This window comes from Diceros bicornis, chromosome 15 (assembly GCF_020826845.1).
Source record: "Diceros bicornis minor isolate mBicDic1 chromosome 15, mDicBic1.mat.cur, whole genome shotgun sequence".
NCBI classification, from domain to species: Eukaryota; Metazoa; Chordata; class Mammalia; order Perissodactyla; family Rhinocerotidae; genus Diceros; species Diceros bicornis.
The window spans coordinates 66,825,445-66,846,807 of NC_080754.1; the positions used below are offsets into that span (position 1 = coordinate 66,825,445).

General features: G+C 47.8%; 1 protein-coding gene and 1 long non-coding RNA gene across 2 annotated transcripts in view; both read left to right on the forward strand.

Moving 5' to 3' along the window:
- The window catches only part of LOC131415035 (uncharacterized), a 260,753-nt gene that overhangs the window by 64,235 nt on the left and 175,155 nt on the right, over positions 1 to 21,363 (forward strand). The window lies entirely within an intron of this gene.
- Positions 516 to 19,562, forward strand: LOC131415045 (uncharacterized). Its single transcript, XR_009222323.1, has 3 exons — positions 516 to 620; positions 18,673 to 18,763; positions 19,406 to 19,562. It is a non-coding gene; the product is annotated as an uncharacterized LOC131415045 (long non-coding RNA).

The window sequence follows — 21,363 nt, forward strand, 5'->3', positions numbered from 1 at the left end:
AAAACTGACAGCTAGCCTCCCGTTTTAACCACTCAACCATAAGAAATGTAATATGGTGGGCAAACATGTGAGCGTTGTCACCTGCACGAGTCCCCGACGCTGTGTCCCCATCACGGCCACAGATCAGGGGAAGGAGCCAGCAGAGGGGAGATAGCTGTGCCCTCAGTGTCCTTTCTTCCTAGGTCAGAATTCAGTCCCAGTTGCTCTCTGTCTAGTCTTCTGGGGAAGCAGAGAATTCTTCTGGGGACACAACACATCAGGTGTTAAGGATGTCATTGTTCTTTTTTAAACAAATGTTAGATCATGTAACGTGCTTCTCAGGACAGGAGGAGCCGCCTCAAGGGAAGGCAGATCTTCTCCAGGAGCTGATGGTCATCCAGGGAGAGCAGAGTCAAGGCCTGCAGAGTGCCAGCCCGCTCCCGTTCTCCCTCTCAGGGACACCTTGGACCCCACACCCCCACCTCCCTCCTGGTCCCCCCCAGCGGTTCCCATTGTATCCTTAGAGGCCAGCGCATGCGCAGGACTGGCTCTCAGAGCGGCAGAGGGGCTGGCGAGCTGGAGAGCCCCGGGGAGCGTGCACTGGAGGCGGGGCCCCTGGTGCGGAGGTGGCTGCCTCGGAGGTTTGTGTGGGGGGATGGGCGGTTTCTGGATCCTTCCTCCAGGATTTTCAGCGCTGGGGAGCTCTCCTTTCTGCAGTGTGGAGGAGCACTGGGCAGGAGGCAGCGCTGAGGTAGGCAGTGGGCAGCAGGCTCGGTGTGGAGATCTCCGCCGCAGATGGCGGGAGCGTGGGGTGGGGGTCGGCGGATGGGGCCGGGGGCTGGGGCTGCTGGCGGGTTGCCCCAGGCGGGGGAGCCCAACTCTGTCCCTTAGAGGAGCAGAGGAGTGCCGCCTGGCCGGCGGCTCCCTCTGCCTTGGCGGGGCCGCACCCCGGCGGGGCCTCCTGCCCACCCAGCAAAGGTGCAGGGGGCGGCAAGGAGTCTCTTGCCCTCTGTGCGCGCCCTTGAGTTCGTGCCCCCGGGGGCCCCATCTAGGCCAGGTCTCTACATCCCGGGGTGAACACTTTCCTTCAGAAGATGGACTGTGGTCAGCGCTCCTCTGCCTGACTCCGCGCAGGCTATTGGGCTCCTCATTGCGTTCTTTAAACAAATAAACGTTCCTACTTCCTTGGGACCACTTTTATAGAAAAGCCTAATCCCATCAATGGTTTCTGATAATTGACTCTATATTTGCAAGGGGAACTTTGAAGCCTGTGAATTGTTGTAAACTGCATTTAATGAAAGGAGCTTTAAACAGTCTTTGGTGAAAATTATGTAGCTTCCTAATAATAATTCATCATATGTTAACAGACTGACGACTGATCAATTGATGATTGACATAATGTGTACGGAATTTTGGTTTCAGTGGAAAGGTTTTTCTTGCCATTTGGTGCTAAAATTAAAATCGGATAAGGAGGAGGTTTATAGAAGTTGTATGTAGTGTGTGTTTTGTCTCCATACTCATTTAGAATTGTAAGATTGATTTGGAAAGCTCATAGAACAAGAATTGTCAAATTTTGATTTGACTGAGAGGGTGAAAGGTTAAAAGGCCAAATACGGTAGGATTTCATTTATATGATATTCTAGAAAAGATAAACCATAGGGAAAGACAACAGATTGTTAGTTGCCATTAGTTTTAATATTTAGTTAATCATTTAGTTTAATAGTTTAATCATTAGTTTTAATATTTCTGATTAATAAAATACATTTTATTGATAGCAGCCTAATTATAGTTTTGGATGATACCAGAATTTAACAACCTATTAAATTCTGCAGTAGGAACAAATGACATGTTGGTTATTGGTGTCTTTGAAGTGTAAGTACTGTTGGTAATGAATCTAAATAAGCATTTTTGGATTGTGAACTACCGATTTTTTTACTAGATCCTGTTGGACATGGCATATTACAAGTTTCAAAAGGCTCTTTAAATTATTGTAGCAGGCTGAAGTTATTAAATTGTAATGTAAGATCTTTATAGATGAAACAGGCAAAAATACAAAAAGCCATTTATCTTTTTATCTTTGTTAAAAAATGAAGTAAATCTTACCATATACGTGAATGACTTTTGGCTAGACAGACCTGAACTTGACAAGATGGACTCATTAGTATGGTGAATTTGTTTTGGAATGTTAAAATGGGAGAGGACATATGTTTTTCCTGAGGGTGACCCAAGTCAATATGGTAGGTTTCACTGTTTATACGCTCTTTCTGAGTTACGATCTTGATTAAACAGCTTGTCATAGACGTACCAAGAAATTTGGGCCATTTTATGTATCAATATTTTAAGATATCCTATTTCCCTGAGAGTTTCCAGTTTCAGGGTGTCTGGGAAAAACAGTTTCTGAACATAGGTACTTTGGAATATAATTTTTGATTGTTTACTTATTGAATCATAGAACTATGGAGTTGGAAATAATTTTAGTGGTTGTCGAGCCTAACCTCTTCATTTTCCAGGAAATGGAAAGTGAGGTTTCTCAAGTTAAGTTGTCCATAGTCTGACTGCTACTTAGTGGCAGAGTTGGAACTATATGCTCAGATGCTTGTCTCCAGATTCCTAGTACAGTGCTGTCTGTGCTATGTACTATTAAGTAGACAAACCAGTCAGTTACCTTCCCAGATCATATATGTAGCCAGCAGGGTTGATTCTTTCCCATATGCATTTTTTGCTTTCTTTTTTAAATAACTACTAATCACAATTAACTCATTCCCATACCATGTTTAATGACTATCCTTATGTGGGTCTCCTCGAGCACATGTGTAGACTCCCTAGACTGGACACCTGCCTGTGAGTGGATTGCTGGGCCAAAGGCTGATGTGCATCTGCAACTTGACGAGCTGCAGCCAAATCATCCTCTGAAGTTTTAACAATTTCCATTCCTGCCAACAGTGTCTGAGTCATCCTTGCCCTGGGAATTGTCAGATCGGGATTGTCAGATTTTTAAAGTTTTGCCAATCTGATGAGTGAGAAATGATGTATTTGCTTTCCTCTTTGTACAACTGTTTTGACAAATGCATAGAGCTGTGCCACTACCAAAATCAAGACACAGAACACTTCCAGCACCCAGAACTCCCTTGAACTGCTCTTTTGTAGTCAACTCTTCCCCCACCCTTAACCCCTGGCAACTAATGATCTGTTGTCTTTCCCTATGGTTTATCTTTTCTAGAATAGCATATAAATGGAATCCTACAGTATTTGGGCTTTTGAGTCTGGATTCTTTCATTTAGCACAATACATTCATTTTAGTGTTCATCCATGTTGTTGCCTGTATCAGCAGTTCCTTCTGTTTTATTGCTGTATGTAGTATCTATTGTGTGAATGTACCACAGTTTATCCATCCAGCAGTTGAAGGACATTTTAGTTATTTTCAGTTTTGTCTTTTTTGACTATGAATAAAGCTGCTATAAATCTTTGCAAACAAGGTTTTGTGTGAGCATTAGTCTTCTCCTCTTGGGTAAGAACATAGAAGTGGAATTGCTGGGTCACATGGTAAGTGTATGTTTAACTTTATTTTAAAAACTGTTTGTGGTAGCAAAGTCATGGCCCAGAAAGTTGTCCTAATCCCTGGAACCTGGGAAAACATTAGTTTACTTGGCAAAGGTGAATTAAGTTTGCAGATGGAATTAAGGTTGCTAATCAACTGACTTCAAAATAGGGAGATTATCCTGGATTATCCAGGTGGGCCCAGTGCATCACAAAGGCCCTTAAAAGGGAAAGAACAGCAGGCGAGTAGAAAAAAGATGCAACAAGGGAAGCAGGGCCAGAGAGATGCAGAGCTCTTGGTCTTGAGGGTGGAGGAGGGGGGCCATAGTCTAAGGACTGTGGTGGTCTCTAGAAGCTTGAAAAGGCTAGGAAATTGATTAACCTTTAGAGTCCCCCCAAAAGAACCTAGCTCTGTCAACACCTTGATTTTAGTCCAAGGAGACCCGTGTCAGACTGCTAACCTACAGAACTGTAAAACAATAAATCTGAGTTGTTTTAAGCCTTGAAATTTGTGTTGATTTGTTACAGCAGCATAACAAACTCCATTGTAAAACTGTTTTCCAGGAGCCGGACCCCGTTGCTTAGTGGTTAAGTGCTTCCACTCCAATACTGGTTGCCCAGGTTCAGATCCCGGGCATGCTGAGGCTGCCTCCCACATACAGCAACTATAAAGATGTGCAACTATGACGTACAACTATCTACTGGGGCTTTGGGGAAAAAAAAAAGGAGAAGGATTGGCATGGATCTTAGCTCAGGGTTGATCTTCCTCACAAAAAATAAATAAAACTGTTTTCCAAAGAGGCTGAACCACTTTGTGTTCCCACCAGCAATGTAGGAGTGTTCCAGTTACTTTCCACCCTAAATTAACACTTGGTATGTTCATCCTCTTTAATTCTAGTCATTCCAATAGGTACGTAGCAGTATCTCAATGTGGTTTTTATGTGCAGTTTTCTCACGATTAATGACGTTGAGCATCTTTTCATGTGCTTATTTGCCATCTGTATATCTTCTTTGGTGACGTGTCCAAATCTGTGCCCATTTTAAACTTGGATTTTCTTATTGCCGAGTTTTGAGAGTTCTTTACAGTCCTGTCAGATATGTGATTTGCAAATGTCTTCTCCCAGTCTGTGGCTTGCCTTCTCCATCCTCTCGCCAGTGTCTGTGGAAGGTCTGTGTAACGTAACTCGAGAGGCTCCACATGACCTTATTGTCCTTCGATGAGAAACAGAGTGAGATTGGAGCACCTGAGTCCAATCAGACGTTGATCAGAGTTGGGGCCGGGTCTCACTTTTAGTAAACCCAGCCCTTCCGCTTTCCCCACGTTCCTGTTTGCTGTGCTCCTCTCCCCCGCACAGGGGTCTGGTTCTAAGTCTGGTAGATCTCTGTCTCCTCAGGTTTGGGAGCCCACAGAAAATTCAGCTACATCCTTCAGACATCTCAGCACAGCTCTGCAGTCTCCTACCTTACATCGCTTCACAATATGGCAAATTCCCTGAAGGTCAGACTAGCAGTATGTTTGACTTAGGCCACTTCCACCACTGCTGGAGGTTTCCCAAAAGTGCTTACAACTGTGAATCTTTCCTCTGTCCTTTTGAGTTGTATGTGTGTCTCCTGTAACTCAGGAGTGCATTTCTCAAGGTCCTGAGAGCCATTGGAGGACAGGGTGTCTGTTTCCCAGACTGTGAGAGCAGAGAAGTGAAACTTTGATCATATCCAACTAGCAGAAACAACTGGCCAGATCATTGTGGCACTGACCAACACTCTGTAACTTTTCCCTCCCTGACTCTACTGAGCCCCTGCTCACTCCTCTGCCTGCTTCCTCATTCTCCCTTTCAAATGCCCAGTCACATCTGTACAAATCAAATTGAATTCAGTTCATCCTGTTCCTTTTTCCCTATTGCAGTGGTATATGCCTGATTAAAATCTGTCCTGACCACTTTAACTAGAGCCTGGCTTTGTGTATACTGACATTTAACACACATACAGATAATCTCATGCATATGCATACATACGCATATACAAACACAACCTTGGGCCCTCCAGGACCAGTTAAACTGACCCCATCTTATCAACAGAGTAGTTAAGAGTTTTCTTTCAGGAACTGAGACCCCTCGTCCAGTTCAGACCAGTTGGGACCACCAACTCATCAACTGGGAGTTCACAAATGCTTTATATGTGACGTTTTTGACATCAAGGATCTAAAAACTCCAATCTCCAATCATGGTAACACTGCCAATTTGTGAACACACATCCGATGAAGAGCCATGAAGCTTGACTTTTCTTGTGCAGATCATCAATTCCCTCACTTCTCCTTACTTCCAATCATGTACCTCCACATGTCAGACCACCCTGCCCTTCATCCCATAAATTGTGCCCCAAGTCCTGGATCAGGGAGACAGATCTGAGACAGACACATGCCCTCTGTCTCCTTGCAGATCAATCTCACAAAATAAAGCTACACTTCATTTCCCAAAAGCTGATGCCAGAATAATTGGCTTTTTTAATGTGCATTGGGCAAGAGAACCCCAATATTGTGCAGTAACATCAATATATATATATACACTTACTGGTTGTTTTCTCTTTTTTATTTTCTTTGCTGAGGAGGATTCACCCTGAGCTAACATCTGTTGCCAATCTTCTTTTTGCTGAGGAAGATTCACCCTGAGCTAACATCTGTGCCAGCCTTCCTCTATTTTGTATGTGGGTGGCCACCACAGCCTGGCCACTGATGAGTGGTGTAGGTCCACGCCCAGGAACTGCACCTGGACCACTTAAGTGGAGTTCTCTGAACTTAACCACTAGGCCATGGGACTGGCCCACCTCTAATTGTTTTGAAGATGTTACTAGATATGCAGTTGAAGTTTCACTATGATCTCTGGATTTCCTTGCTGCTCCTTTAGTCCCTCACTTCAGTGTATGTGTTTTTTGCTCCATCTTTCATGCTACAGAAATTCCTCAAATATCAAGTGGTCCTTGGCTACCTGTTCATATGTTTGTGATGGGAAGAAAACAGCTGAGTAAGATCTCTGTGGGCCTGATGGAGCCTGTGAATGTCTGGACTCAATGTTTCTTCAGGGGTGTTGAGTGTTGAACTAGTAACAGGCAAACAATGTTGGTGCCCACACCGATCTCTAACAACGTACTTATTCCACACATTCCCACAATGACAGACATCCTCTGAACATGTGGAAATGCTGAGAACACACACCCACACCCACATACACACTATTTGCAAATGACCCAGCATTCACACTGTAAACTACACGATAATGCACACTGATACTCAGAAGATACACACAAACACAGACACATACAGACCACTCACTGTCTCAGAGACCACAGTGACTTGAACTCTCTAAACACACACACGTCAGCAAAACACACCTTCACATAGATGCCAAAATAGCCATGCACCCTGTGACCATACAGAATTGCTGAACACACACACATCCACACAACAAGGAACGTGGTCGTGAACGAGTGGGCTTGATCAAGAGGTTTTTCACACCTCAGCATCAACATGGACACCCCAGGATGAGAGGGAGTGGCAGAGGGCACAGGGAAAAAATTTGGGGAGCTGTCAGGAGGCACTTGCATAAAGCAAATATGATACCTGCAAAGCTGGTTGCTAAATGACATATGACTCAAGGGTATGAGGACCCAAGAGGATCTGAAATGGTACAAAGAAGGTGACTGATACAAACCCATCACAAGATATTTAAATGTAAGGAACAGTGATATTTTAAAAGACACTGAAGAGAGTGCATCAAAGCTCAGATATAATTCCAAACAATGAATGACATGGAATTCTGGCCAAAGAACAGCCATTATTGCTGTTAAAATACCTATTTAAATGTTTCTTATAAAATTATAGAAATATTCCTTGAAAAATGACAAATATTCATTGGTTTAAAATATTTAAAACATTTCAGGATAAAATTACTGCAGGTCCCACTTTTATTGAGTAGCTTTTCTTGGGCAGCTATAAGAGCTTAACAAAGCACACAACAGCTGTTTGGAGGGTTGTAGAACATCCTGTGCAGACAGGACTTGGGGGTCTACAATCTCTGAGACAAGGAAAGCACAAGATTGTGAGCACCAGCTCCATGCGGCTTCTCCCCTAAGGCATTTGCTATTTCAACAGTGAGAGAAGAGAGTCTGAGCAGAAAGAGGAGGAAAAATGAACTGAAATTTGGTTCCAGCCAAGTCCAGCAACTTCTGCTTCCAGTCAGATGTGGTAAAGGCAGAGCAACAGTTAAGCATTGATTTAATAAATACTGTGTGTTTGAAAACACCAAAGGGATGTGGAAGCAAACAGGACTATATGAAATAAAATTTCAAAAAGGAAAGAGCCTTTTTAGGTGAGATTGCCAGACATGCCCTCACCCAGGGGAATTTGCTTAGTCTGGACTCTGATAATCAGACCTGTCTTACCAAAAGACAATTGTAAGTACAGTCTGTCAGAATTGATCTATGTTAGCTTTTAAATAGCACAAGTTTTCTTTGACTGTTAATTTTTACTGCCTCCACTAGGAGACTCTATGAAGGGAAAGATATTGTATCATTTGCCACATGATCTCCAGAACATTCTTCAGTTGGGGCTGTATGACTTCCATAAATATTTGTTAATTGTTGGTTTCATGAATGCTATGGACTGAATGTCTATGTAATCCAATTTCATAAGTTAAAATCCTAATCCCCGAAGTGATGGTATTTGGAAGTGGGGCCTTTGGGAGTTAATTAGCTTAGATGAAGCCATGAGTGTGAAGCCCCCATGATGGGATTAGTGCCCTTACAAGGAGATGGAGAGCCAGAGCTCTCTCTGCCAGATGAGGGTAGAGTAAGAAGCTGTCCTTCTGCAAAACAGGAAGAGAGCTATCACCAAAAGCCACTTAGCTTGAACCTAGATCTTGAACATCCCAGTCTTCAGAACTGTGAGGAATGCACTTCTCTTGTTAAGAATGCCCAGTCTAGGGATGGCCCGGTGGTGCAGTGACTAAGTGTGGGTGCTCTGCTTCGTGGCCCCAGGGTTCATAGGTTCAGATCCCGGGCATGCACCGATGCACTGCTCCTCAAACCATGATGTGGCAGCGTCCCATATAAAAAGTAGAGGAAGATGCGCAAATACGTTAGCCCAGGGCCAATCTTCCTCAGCAAAAAAGAGGAGGATTGGCATCAGATGTTAGCTCAGGTCTGATCTTCCTCACACACACACACACACACACACACACACACACAAAACCCAAAGATGCCCAGTCTAGGGGTCTGCCCCATGTTCTAGTGTTTAAGTTCAATGAGCTCCTCTTCGGTGGCCTGAGTTCAGTTCCTGGACACAGATCTATACCACTCATCAGCAGCCATGCTGTGGGCGTGACCCATATACAAAATAGAGGAAGACTGGCACGGATGTTAGCTCATGGTGAATCTTCCTCAGAAAAATATAAATAAATAAAGTGCCCAGTCTATGATATTTTTGTTACAGCATCCCATACTGACTAGGACACTGAGTGTGTGAATAAGTTCATTTAGATTGACGATCCTTCTTCTACATGACACGTTATTGTCAATGATTCCTAAATTGGTGTGAGTCAAATTTCCCTTAAGGATCATAAAGATGTTAAGGCCCTTCTCCCTAGTTATGCACATATTGATACACATGAAAACATGTTGCGTCAAGTGCTTTATTGACACCTTAGTCTCACACTAGATCCTATTGGCCTTCAGTGACCCTCAGTGTTAGAGTCAGTGTATTCCCCAAAGGGCAATAAAGGAAAGTCCCTGGACTGAAGAGGGGTCGGTATCCATCGTGCAGCTCCTGCCCTCTGCCCAGCCACCTCCAGGGCAGGGTCAATTTACAAGATAGGCTTTTCTCCAGGCAGCTCTGTGTTTCTCCCAGCCTGTTCTCATTTAGGATGATCTCACCAGGAGGAATGAGTGGAAATTTGGAGGGAAGAGCTACAGAAGGCATCTGCCAGGGGAAATTCTTTGTGGTTACATGACCTAGAATATGGACACCTGACTGCTCTAAGGTGTCCTGAAAATGGAACCCTTCTCGCGTCTGTAATATCCTTCCATGTCCTCTTTCCCGTCCATCTCTCTGTTCTTGGTGGAAAAATTCCCTTGGCAACTACAATAAAAAAAAGAAGGTAGAGAATGGCCCATTTCCGGTCTCAGAATTCTGTGAAATTTTACTGCCTATCCCCAGTCTCCCAGGACTGACATTCTTTTTATTCTTTTAAGATTAGATTACATTTTAATCTCCTTTAATCAGAGTTTTCTCTCATCCTTGTTATGTATATACATGTTCTAATACATAATATTGAAAACATTATTTTTGGCCCTACAATATCCTGATTCACTCATAGTTGTTTTCTGATGAATGCATGCCTTTGTAATTATATTTATAACTACATTAACTATAGAAATTGACTAAATGATGAGTAGTAATGTACTAATACAGGAAAATGGCCCATTTTTATTCAACATAAAGTTTCATGTTTTCATCAAGATAAATACACGAATACTTAATTGTTCAGCAAAAACTCTTACTGTGTACAAGTAAGCAATTATAAATCTATTGGAGTTGGTTTACCTTGTGGATTATTCCTTGTTTCCGAATTGTGCATTCAGCATTTCCATGAACCCATTAGAATCCTGCATCTTTATCCTACCATTTTATTTTTTTGTTATAATTTTTATTTATTTACTTTTTCCCCCAAAGCCCCAGTATATAGTTGTATGTCATAGCTGCACATCCTTCTAGTTGCTGTATGTGGGACTTGGACTCAGCATGGCCGGAGAAGTGGTGTGTCGGTGTGCACCTAGGATCCGAACCCGGGCCGCCAGCAGCGTAGCTCGCGCACTTAACCACTCAGCCACGGTGCCAGCCCTATCCTACCATTTTAAATACTAGGTCATTGACAAAAGTCCACATGACTTGTTCAGTTGTGTGCTAATGGGTCCTCAGTAGGGTGTCTTCCCGGTACATCTTCCAATGTGAACTCCAGCTGATGGCCTTGTGACACTCATATAAATACTGGTGTCTCCACAGATCATGGGGCCAATGATGTGTGGTCCTTTACATAGTCATATATAACCTAATACTTTTCATCCTATTAGTGTAAGGAATGATATGGAAGGTAGATTGGTGACAATTAACAAAAGAAGATTGATTATGAACATGTTGTTAGGGAGAAAAATTGAACCTCTGGGTATAAAGGTTTACTTTTTATGCAATTAATCAGCCACCCTAACAAACCCCGTTTATAGGCAGGTCTATATACATATATATATTAGATTAAGATTATATCATCTATTAGTTTGAATGTGCTTTTGTAAAGTATGCCTTGTTTCTCTTGCCCTTTCGTACTGGGAGAAATATGGAATAGCTAGAAACTGACTGGATTACTCTGGTCTGAACTCAGATCACGTAGGGCTCGAATCGTTTAACAAATGAGCGATTAATGGCGGCTACACCACTGGGATCTCCTGATCCAACATCGCGGTCGTACACCCTATAGTGGATATGGACAGTAAAATAGGACTGTGCTGTTTTCCCGAGGGTAACTTGTTCTGTTGATCAATTTTTTGGATCAATAAGTGAAAAATATTTTGACTAGCTGGTCTAGATTTTAATCAGAGGTTATTTTATTCTCTGAGGTGACCCCAACCAAAATTGTTAGTCCCTTTAAGTTTTGTTATCCCTTGATTTGGCTTACCTTTGTTTTTTTTAATTAATTGAAGCTCCATAGGGTCTTCTCGTCTTACTTTGTCATTCCCGCCTCTTCAGGGAAAGGTCAATTTCACTGATTAAAAGTAAGAGAGAGTAAAACCTTCGAGTGGCCGTTCATACAAGTCCTCATTTAGACAACAAATGATGATGCTGCCTTTGCAGGGTCCAGTCACTGTGGCCTTTACACCGTGTCACTGGGCAAGCAGTGCCTGTAACACCAGAAATGCCAGAGGAGATGCTTTTGGTAAACAGGTGGGGGCTGTGTTTGCCGAGTTTCTTTTACTTTTTTAAATCTTTCCTAGAATGCCTACCTGTGTTGGGTTAACAGATAATGTAATAAATAATTGTTGGGTTGAATTTATTTTATTGTTAACTTTCGGTGATTATCTGTTCTAAGATTATGCAAGGAGAAATAACTCTTATTCCTCATATTAACAGCAGTACTTTTATGAATTAATAGATTAATGCAGTATTAGATTAGGAGTTAGTTTCTGTGATTGAAATTAAGATAAGTATATTGTTGAACCTGAAGGCTTTCTTAACTGGTGTCTGAATTTAGGCCAACTAGGGTATTGTTTGTACTCCCTCTCTAAGGAAGGTTGTATCCTGTATCTAAAAGGCTGTACTTCTTTAGGGCTGGGTCTGGGGAAGGCAGGAGGCTGGACAAGTGTGGAGCTGGCTCTGGCCCAGAGGGATGAGCAAAAGACACAGGGCACCTGCTGCTACACACAGCCGCAGCAGACATCACCAATCAGTCACGACATGCTTGGCTGCAGAGCCCAGAGAGCCCCCCATGCCTCAACAAGGTGCACACGGAAGCCACTCCTGGGCAGACGGGGCTGTGATGAACCCATTTGCCATCCCAGCTCCCCTAAGACGTGCTCCAGGCCTCATTTCCCCACTTACTCCGCCAGCTCCTCACTGTCCTCGGGACTCAGGCCTTCAAGGCCCGCCACCAGGCTGCTCCAGCACTTCTCCTTCCTTACCATCGCCTCCCCTCTCTGCTCCCACTCTAGTTCCAGGGCAAGTTACCTGTGGCTCCTGAGTGTTGCTCTTTGGCCTGGAAGGCCCTTCCTTCACGCCATCCACCCTGTGCACTCCTACTTACCCTTCAAGACTCGACTCCAGTGATGCCTCCTTGGGAAGCCCTCCCTGACGCTCCATCTCCCCAGGCCTGCTCTGGGCCACCACTCTGCCTCCTGCCCACGTCCATCACTGCCTGGAACCTTGCTGGGCCCCATTCTCTGGTCTTCACGTGTACCCCAGCCCCTCAGGTGGGAAGGAAACTCTTAGGTTCAGGGCAATGGAGCAGATTCCTGGACTGTGGTGACACTGCCCACCCCAGGAGAGGTCATTCCTTGGGCCTCTTCCAGCTTTGGCTCATTGCAGCTCAGCTGGAGCCAGGACACAGGGAGGCTGGCTCTGGGCCCAGCAGATCACAGGGTCGGCTTAGGGAAAAGGCACAGGGGGCCACACAGAGGGGCTCGGGACAAAATTCCAAGTCCACGATACCCTTGCTAAGGGCAGCAGGTGCCAAAGGCAGCTAGGCAGGCCACAGGAAGTGCTGGCGAGACTTTCATCTGCTCAGAGAGTCCCAGGGCTGGATAGAAGGAACTCAGGAGGCCTGTCTGATGTGGAGGTCACCTCGGGGGCATGCAAGCAGAAGCTGAGGGTCCCACAGTAAGTGGAATCTGAAGAGGTGACTCGCAAACTCCTTGCGGCTCTAACGTCTCTGAGTTGGAAGTCAGTCCCCTCAGTCACAGCCTCTTGCTGTCCCCTCACAGGGCTGTGCTTCTCAAACACTGCTCCCAAGGAGAGTGGAGGCTGAGGGTGAAGGCAACCTCCTATCCGTGAGAACCGCTGTGATCACGGCCTCCCACAAGGGGCTAAGGATGAGGAGCAAGGGACAGAGGGACTGACTCACATGACTTCCCCTCGGATGCTGAAGATGCTTGTGATTCACCAGGCCAATCAGTATCTGTCCTTCTCCTCCATTCCTCTCTCCCCAAAAGGACATGTCAGTGTTTACTATGACATCCACAGACACATCAAGGGCATCTGGGAAGAATCATGTGTACATCTGGAGAGAAGGGAACTGTGAAAACCAGTAATATCTGCATCCATGTGTGCAGATATCGACATCTACATACAGCTGTCACATTCCTCCAGCAGCCCTGGAATACTCCACAATCATGCTGGCAGGTTTTGGCACATAGTAGCCAAACGAACTGGTGGTGTCCCCAAGTGCCACCACTGCTGGGGTCTACCTTGAGATTTGGGGGAGGTAGGGTGCCATGCCCCATCTCACAAAAGTCTGGCTGGTGTCCAGGAGCATCTCACAGCCTTCGACAATCATGCCCTCCATGGCTATGTTTTCCTGGATGCTCTCTGTCTCGTTTACTTCATTGTACATTATCCTGTCAGGACAGAAAATGTCAGAGACAGGCTGCCCCCGTCTCTCAGGGAGAAGGGAATGCTGGGCCTCTGGCCAGGCCTAGGAAGAAGGCCTGGCACCCAAGATTCTCAGGTGGAGCCTGTGGTCACAAAGGGGGAGAGAGCATGCATATTGAATGCCCGCTCTGCCGGGCACTCTATGGGCATGGTCTCTCATCATCCTTCTCATAGCCCAAAGAGACAGGTGTTGGAAATGGAAATGGATATTAATAGCTAGAAAGCAGGTCTGATTTAAACGTTTGAACCACGTGGAACTGAGACGGCAAAACTGGGAGGACAGGAGTATAGGAAACAACCTTTCTTCATTACTCTGCCCCCCACACCACTACTGGCCTTATCTCCATCCATAGAACTCCACCCACCCATCCTTCCTCAGGGCCTTTGCACTTACTGTCTCCACCCCTCCCCCAATGCACGTTATATAGTTGCTTCCTTAATGTTCAGGTCCTGGAATGGCTTAGTTTTGGAGCACCTGGCAATCCAGCTGGCTCAATGAAAGTCTGACTCCCGTAGGCTCCAGCACGTCTGGTGGGAGCAAGACACACCTTGCCCCTTAATGTGAGAATAAGGACAACTCTCCTATTTGTCCTGTTATGACTGCCGCAACACCCCTCGTCCAGGAGGTGGCACCATTTAACTGCTTTTTAAAAATAGCATTGGTGGTGGGGCCAGTCCTGTGGCTTAGCGGTTAAGTGTGCACGCTCCGCTACTGGCGGCCCGGGTTCAGATCCTGGGCGCGCACCGACACGCTGCTTCTCCGGCCATGCTGAGGCCACGTCCCACATACAGCAACTAGAAGGATGTGCAACTATGACATACAACTATCTACTGGGGCTTTGGGGAAAAAAAGGAGGAGGATTCGCAATAGATGTGAGCTCAGAGCCGGTCTTCCTCAGCCAAAAAAAAAAAAAAAGGATTATCGTGGATGTTAGATTAGGGCTGATCTTCCTCACAAAAAAAAAAGGAGCATTGGTGGGAAATGACGTCTGTGAGTTACCAACTTGGCTAAGAGCCTTGGTGGGTTTTCAGGAGTCTTAGGAAGATAGTAATTTTGTGGGGAGGAGCATCTGGAGAAAGTACCCCATTTACTCCAAGAAAAGCACAAACCTCTTATTTGTCTGCTGATGCCTCAAATTCTACAACCACGACCAGAATCACCAAGAGGGCTGCTTAATATGCATGGCTTCCAAAGTTCTCTAGGAGACACTGTCCAATTTAACCCTCCCAGCAAAGAGAGATGACACTGGTCGAGCTGGATCGGTGATTAACGAACTCAGTGATGAGCAAATTACTGGTCCCCTCTGACCCTCAGTTTGCTCACCTGTAGAAGGTCGGAGTGAGGATGGAAGAGAACGCATTTCACGTGCTGACCTCAGGCCCAGCACACAGCAGGCGCTTGAGTAAAGGGCCGTGATCACTGTTGCTAGTATCACTGGTTGCAAAGGTGTTATTATCCAACTATTATTATCCGTTGTTTTCTGGTTATCAGACTGTGGCATGGAAATGGGTTCTCTTCCTTAGGAGCCTCAGTCCCTCCCTCTCAGCAATGCTTTTCTCAGCAGCCCAGGCCCTAGCCGTCTTCTGGAAGGGACAGGGCACAGGGAGGCACCATTCAAGGATATGCTAGTTCCCTGGATAGGGATTCATTTTTGGAAGTTAGCAAAGGTAAGCAGAACCATTTCTTTTGACGAGGGTGGGGATTTTGCTGAGGAGGGCTGTATTTGTTACAAACAAGGGGGCAATCCCAGAGTAGCAACACTAGTTTCACTGTTAGACAAGTGCCAGCTGCAGCTGCTCAGGACTGCTGCCACCCCAGGCTGGGGTTTGTGCTGAGAGCCACACCGTCCACGCACCTGGGGAGGAGTGCCCAGGGCCGCAGTCTGCCGGGGGAGCTGTAATTGACGACCTGGGTTACAGTGAGCCCAAGAGATGAGGTTCAGGAGAAAAAGCGGGACAAAGGCCAGAGGTAGGAGAGAGTCAGCCCCAGGGGAGGAGTGTTTCTGAGCACAGCCAGGGAGGGTTTGTTAACTGATGGCTTCCTGCTGGGCTGGGAGATTTCCTCAGTCCCCCAAGGGAGGGAGAGAGGAGGATGAAAGGGCTGCTGTCAGGGCTATAGGAAAACACTCTTCTGTGCCACTAGGGCTGTGTTCAGGACAGATGCAGGTGATCAGGTGATCAGATGAGTAGGCTTCGGGAACGGGGATCAGGATCTTAGGATAAATGCCTTGGCAACCATGTGCCTTCCTTGCTATGGCCCCCACCGGTACAGGGCATGCCACAGGGATGAGGAGCCTCATTGTAGTTCCAAGTCTTCTCCTTGGGGAAGGGTGCAGGATTTGGCTCCTTGGGGCATGAGAGGACTGGGGTCTCCACCCCACAGTGGTTTTTGTTAGTCTGCAAACACACTCTGATTACATCTGCTCCCTGAATGAACCTCCACTCCGGGTCCTGTGCCCTGCCCTGGTCCAGCCTGGTCCTCCCTCTGCCCAGCTGGGAGACGTGGCCCTACTGGCTGCCTTTTGCTGGTCTCGGGAAGCCATTTAGGGCACTGAGTGGTTGGCAGGGCTGGGGACTGGACCTCACATGCTGCAGAACCACACTCCCTTGCAGCTTCTGGCAGCCCATCACTGAGTACCGGGCTGCTCATCATCTCTTAGACTCCATAAGGTGCAGAGCCCAGGGCTTAGCTCTTGGTTCACACCTCGTTCCTGCCTAAACCTACTCCCTTGGTGATCTCATCAGTCTTGTGACTATAATACAATCTGTGAGCTGATGGCTCCCGAATGGCTCGCTCCCTTACACTCCAGACTCAAACGCCCTCCTCCATCTTGTCCTCTCCACCACTGTTGTCCATCTCAAGCTCAACATGCCCCCAGTCAAGCTCCAGTGAAGCAAGAAAGACTTCCCCGCCACACCTGCCCATCCTGCCAGTTTTTCCATCTCGGTTAGCAGCAACTCCAACCTTCTGCATGCTCAGCCAAAAACTCTCGAATCACTCTTGAGTCCCATCTTCTCTCTCCTCACATCTAATGCATCAGAAGCTCCTGTTGGTTCCATCTTCAAAACACACCCCGAATCTGAACCTCCTCCTCACCTCCACTGCCACCACCTGGTGCAGGCCCCCGTCAGCTGCTGCCTGGGTTGTTGCAGACCCCTCCTCCCTGGTCCCTCTGCTTCTGCCCCGGCAGAGGAAGGATCCCCCTGGGCTTTGGAGACTGAATGAGGGGCAGCAGAGGGGCCTTGACCAGAGGGCTGGGGCCTCTGACACTGGAAAAGTCATGGGTTTCTCCACCCATAACACTGCCTGCTGTGACTGCAGCCTTGGGCACATGAAGGCTCGTCACCCAGGACCCCCTCTGGGGCTCCTATACCACAGGTTGTGAGACACTGACACTGGAGAACAGGGGAAGTTAGCAGAGTGCCTGCAAGTCTCTGGGCGGATCCCTGTTCTGGCAGGTGGGCCCACGTGGGTGTCCAGGGCCCTTCCTCGAACCCCATCTGTGCCAGGGACAGCACACCACCCACACCATCCCACCAACTGCCCCCTAGGCTTGAGCTGAGAACTCCTCAGATTGCTCTGGGGACCCTGCCTTCAGGTGGGGCAGGCTGGGGGTCCCCCAACACCCACCTCTTCGGACCCTAACCTGAACTTATGATTTTAGCATCTGGGGCTCAGGAAACTCCTGCTGGGGAACATCCTTAGCCCTGGCCTTTCCACTGTTGGGGGCACCCCAGAGCCGGGCTCACCCAGACAGCTCCCACAGTTTAGCCCTGGCATCGTCCAGTCTGTTGGCTCTATGTGCTAGTGAAAAGTGGGCCAGGAGTTTGTGCAGTGTCAGAATGTGCCTGGGAATCTGCTGCAGGGAACGGAGGGGGACATGGACAGAGGCAAGGATGGGGAAGGTCAGAGGGACAGGGAGACAGAGGCAAGGAGAGAGACAGTGATGAAGTAAGTCAGAGAGAAAACAGTAATGTAGAGAGGGAGAGAGAGTGACCAAGTCGACGGAGAATGGTTTTCTCAGCTCCCAGCACTCCCATGAGCAGGGCTGAGGACGGACACCAACAGCACTTCTGATCTCAGACTCTAACGTGGAGGCTCTTCCAGGGTCTTGTCTGGGCCAAGAGCCCAGAGCTTGAGGCTCTAAGCCGGCAAGCAGAAGGGCCTGGAGGTGGGCTCAGGACCAGGAGCTCCCCCTCACCTTCCCACACTGCCTGCTCTGTGGAGCTGGATAGCCCTGTGGTCTGCTGGGGGAGCCAAGGGCTGGCTCAAACCCCATTCTCCAGGCGGCCTAGAGCTGGGGCCTGTTAGGGCCTGGGATCTCCTGGCCATGGCCACATGGTGCCCGGAGCTGTGGCTTGCTCCCAGCTGGGGCCCTCACTGCCATGGACCCCCAGAAGGCTCCCAAGGCATGTGCCCTCAAGGACAGGACTAGGTACCAGCTGGAACATGGGGTCAGTGAGGAAGATCTCCAGAACTCTCTCCTTGCAGTCAGTTTGGCCTCATAGTGCTTCAGTAGCTTGTCAAAGTCACTGTTCTGCTTGCACTGGGCCAGGATCTGCAGGCTGTACTGGTGGCTGGAGACCAACTCCTGATAGAAATTGACCATGGGCTGCAGGATGTCTAATGGGTCTGCACGAGGAGTGGCTCCACAAGCCCTTGGTCAGCCCCACCCACAGAGGTCAAGACCAAGTTCAGAGCTCCCACCTAGAGACACCCTTGCCTTTGGGGATGACTCTGGCACCACTGCCCTATCCAGGGCCAGATAGGTGGCCCCAGGCATCAGGACACCATCAGAGTCACAGATCTTTATAGAGATGGGACCCCATCTTGTCTGACTCCTGTGTATTGGAAGGTAGGAGAGGGCTGTTGTGGGTGCTGTGGTGTGCCTCGCCGCCTGAAGGGTCTGAAAACCACCCAGCTCCGGAGTTTTGGGGGTTCAGCTGAGGCCTCTGTGGTCACTGAATTGCAGCTCCACATCCCCCTCAGCCCTGGCTCCCCCAAAAGGCCTCCCACCCAGAGTGCCCCACCAGTGACAGAAGTGACCCATCCGAGGTCATAAGGTGAGTCAGTAGCTGTTCTGGAAACAGGTCTCCTGAGTCCCCCATTCCAGGGCTTCCCTCCACAAGACATGCCATCCCGAGTCACGTCCCTTCAGCTGTCTGTCCATTTATCCACGTGTCCCTGTCCTTCCATGCCTCCCCAGGTTCAGCAACTTGGGTCTGCTGCTGGCCTGCTCTGTCCCAACTTCTTGGAAACACAATACCCTGCCTTCCAGCCCCCGAAAGCCCAGCCAATCTCCCCAAACCTGCCCTTCAGTACTTGATTGGCAGGGATGGGTCCACTGAAACCTCTGCTTATAAACTCCATTAAAGAAAAACATGCCTCCTTTGCGATAAACTCTAAGTGAGAGCTTACACAGGGCATTCCACTACCCAAGGGACGGCACCTTCAACCACGCAACTACAGGAAGTGCAGACCTCCTCATTTTAGGGCCGCTTGCCATTGTGACCTTGGGGAAAAGCGGGGCTCTCTGACTTAAGGAAGTGAACAACAAACTGTCGCACTCAGGGTGGGAGAGGCGCGATGCAGGGGTCCTGCTGTGCAGCCCTCGGGGCCGTCATGGCGGTACAGCCCGCTCGGAGAGCAGTGAGGCAGGGTGGACGGAGGGGGAGCATTGACCGTGCTTCTACCTTTTGTTTCAGTCATTCTACTTTTGGAAACCTGTCCCAAGAAGACGCTCTCTCATATGAACATTTCAGATGCAGAGATGAGTGTTTCTAGTAACAAAAATTTGCAACAACTTTAAGAGCCAATGATGGGAGATGGCTGCATGGATGATGGCATGCTCACAGGTACTGGAGCATCATGCAGCCATCGAAAAGCATACTTTCAGCATGAGAAAACACTTGTGCTATAACGTTAAGTAAAAAAACAAAGACATCAAGATTCAAATTCAACATTCATATATGTGACATTATGTAAATAAAGTGGGGGGAAAAAACCTAAAGTCTGTGCATAGAAAAAAATTTGAAGAAAACACAACAAAGTGTTTACAGTGGTTATCTTTGGAAAGGAGAACTATGGTTGATATAGCTTTTAACATTTTCTTCTTCTCTAGATTGTCAAATTTTCTCAAATGGTTTCATATATATAATTTTGAAAAGGGAATAGTAGATAAGGAACTAAAAATATATCGCTTCCTCCTAGAAAAACACCTTTTGCCGACTTGTCTTTCCTCTTCTGCTCCCTCTGAGGGATTCTGTGTGTTTTTAAGGGGCCGCTGTTACACCCCGGGGGGATGGAAGTGCCGCCAGCCTGGAGTAGTGGGCCGTGGAGAGGGACTTCTCAAGTGGATTTTGGTGCAGGTAGGGCTGGGGACCTCTGCCAGGGCTGCCTGCTCACCCAGATCTCAGAGGGCCAGCTGGAGATGCAGGTCTTCAGGCCTTGGTAAAGATCTGGTGCAAATACATGATGGCCTCACTGACAGAGGAGCCACAGAGTAAGCTCCGTCCACGGAGTTCCTGCCCCTCCAAGGCCTCGCCCAAGTCCAGCAGAGCTGAGGGGACTAGGGAGAGGGCAGGGGCTGCCACCACCGGTGGGACTCGAGCAGCCTTTCTCAAGTGACACCTTATGTGAAAACCCCATCAGAGGGATGGACTATGTAACTTGTGGCCCAGTGCAGAGCAAATATGCAGGACTCCTTCTTAAAAAATGACAAAATTTCAAGATGGTGACAGCAGAGCACTAAACCAAACATAGACTTTTCTAAACATGGGTCACACGGCCCAGAAGCTGGCAGAGGACGGGAGCTGCTCTCGCTGCCAGCCTTCCTGGCACCCTCAGTGTCCACCTGCTGCGGTGACCCCAAGGGATCTTAGAGGAACTCAGGGCTCTGGAGAATTCAGAGGAAATGCCACTGATGATGTGAAAAGAGCTAGGGCTTGAGACCCACACAGATCAGGCTCAATCCACCTTATCCTGCTTCTCAGCTGTGTGACCTCCAGCAAGATGCCTAACATCTCTGAACCTCAGGTCTTTCCTGTAAAATATGAAGGTGAAATGACGTCACCCCTGTAAGTAATGGGACAATTTGAGGGCCTGGTACAGAGAAGTTGCTCAGAAAATGCTACCTCTCGACCACCACCTTTGGGGGGACAACTTAGAAAAGCAACAACACCCAGATTCTCCCAAGCACATGCCCTGTCACCACCTAAAGAGCCCTGGGGATCATGCCTTCTCACTGGCAGCTTAGCACCAGGTTGGGTAATGGGCCTCTGAGCACCCCTGGCAGCCACATTTGCCGTGTCTCCCCTCCCAGCACCCTCTTCCCCGCCCATGGTCCCCAGCCAGCCAGCTCCAGAACACAGCCCGAGTCTCCTCTCCCAGGATGAGGTGTAAGGATGCCAGAGAGACTTCCTGCAACCCCCTCCCCTCACAACTGTTCCTCCTCTGTCCTTGTTCATCACCCTCAGCTCCTACCACCCTGGAGACCTGGGAACCACCCCAATGTATCTGGGGTTTGAGCTGAATGACAGAGGGGAAGCCAAAGGGACTCTGTCGTGCACCCCATTTGTGGACAGGAAAACAGACCCAGAGAGAAATAGTGAAGACCCCGGGAGTCAGGGCAGCCACAGCGTAGGAGCCTGTCCTCATATCCCTG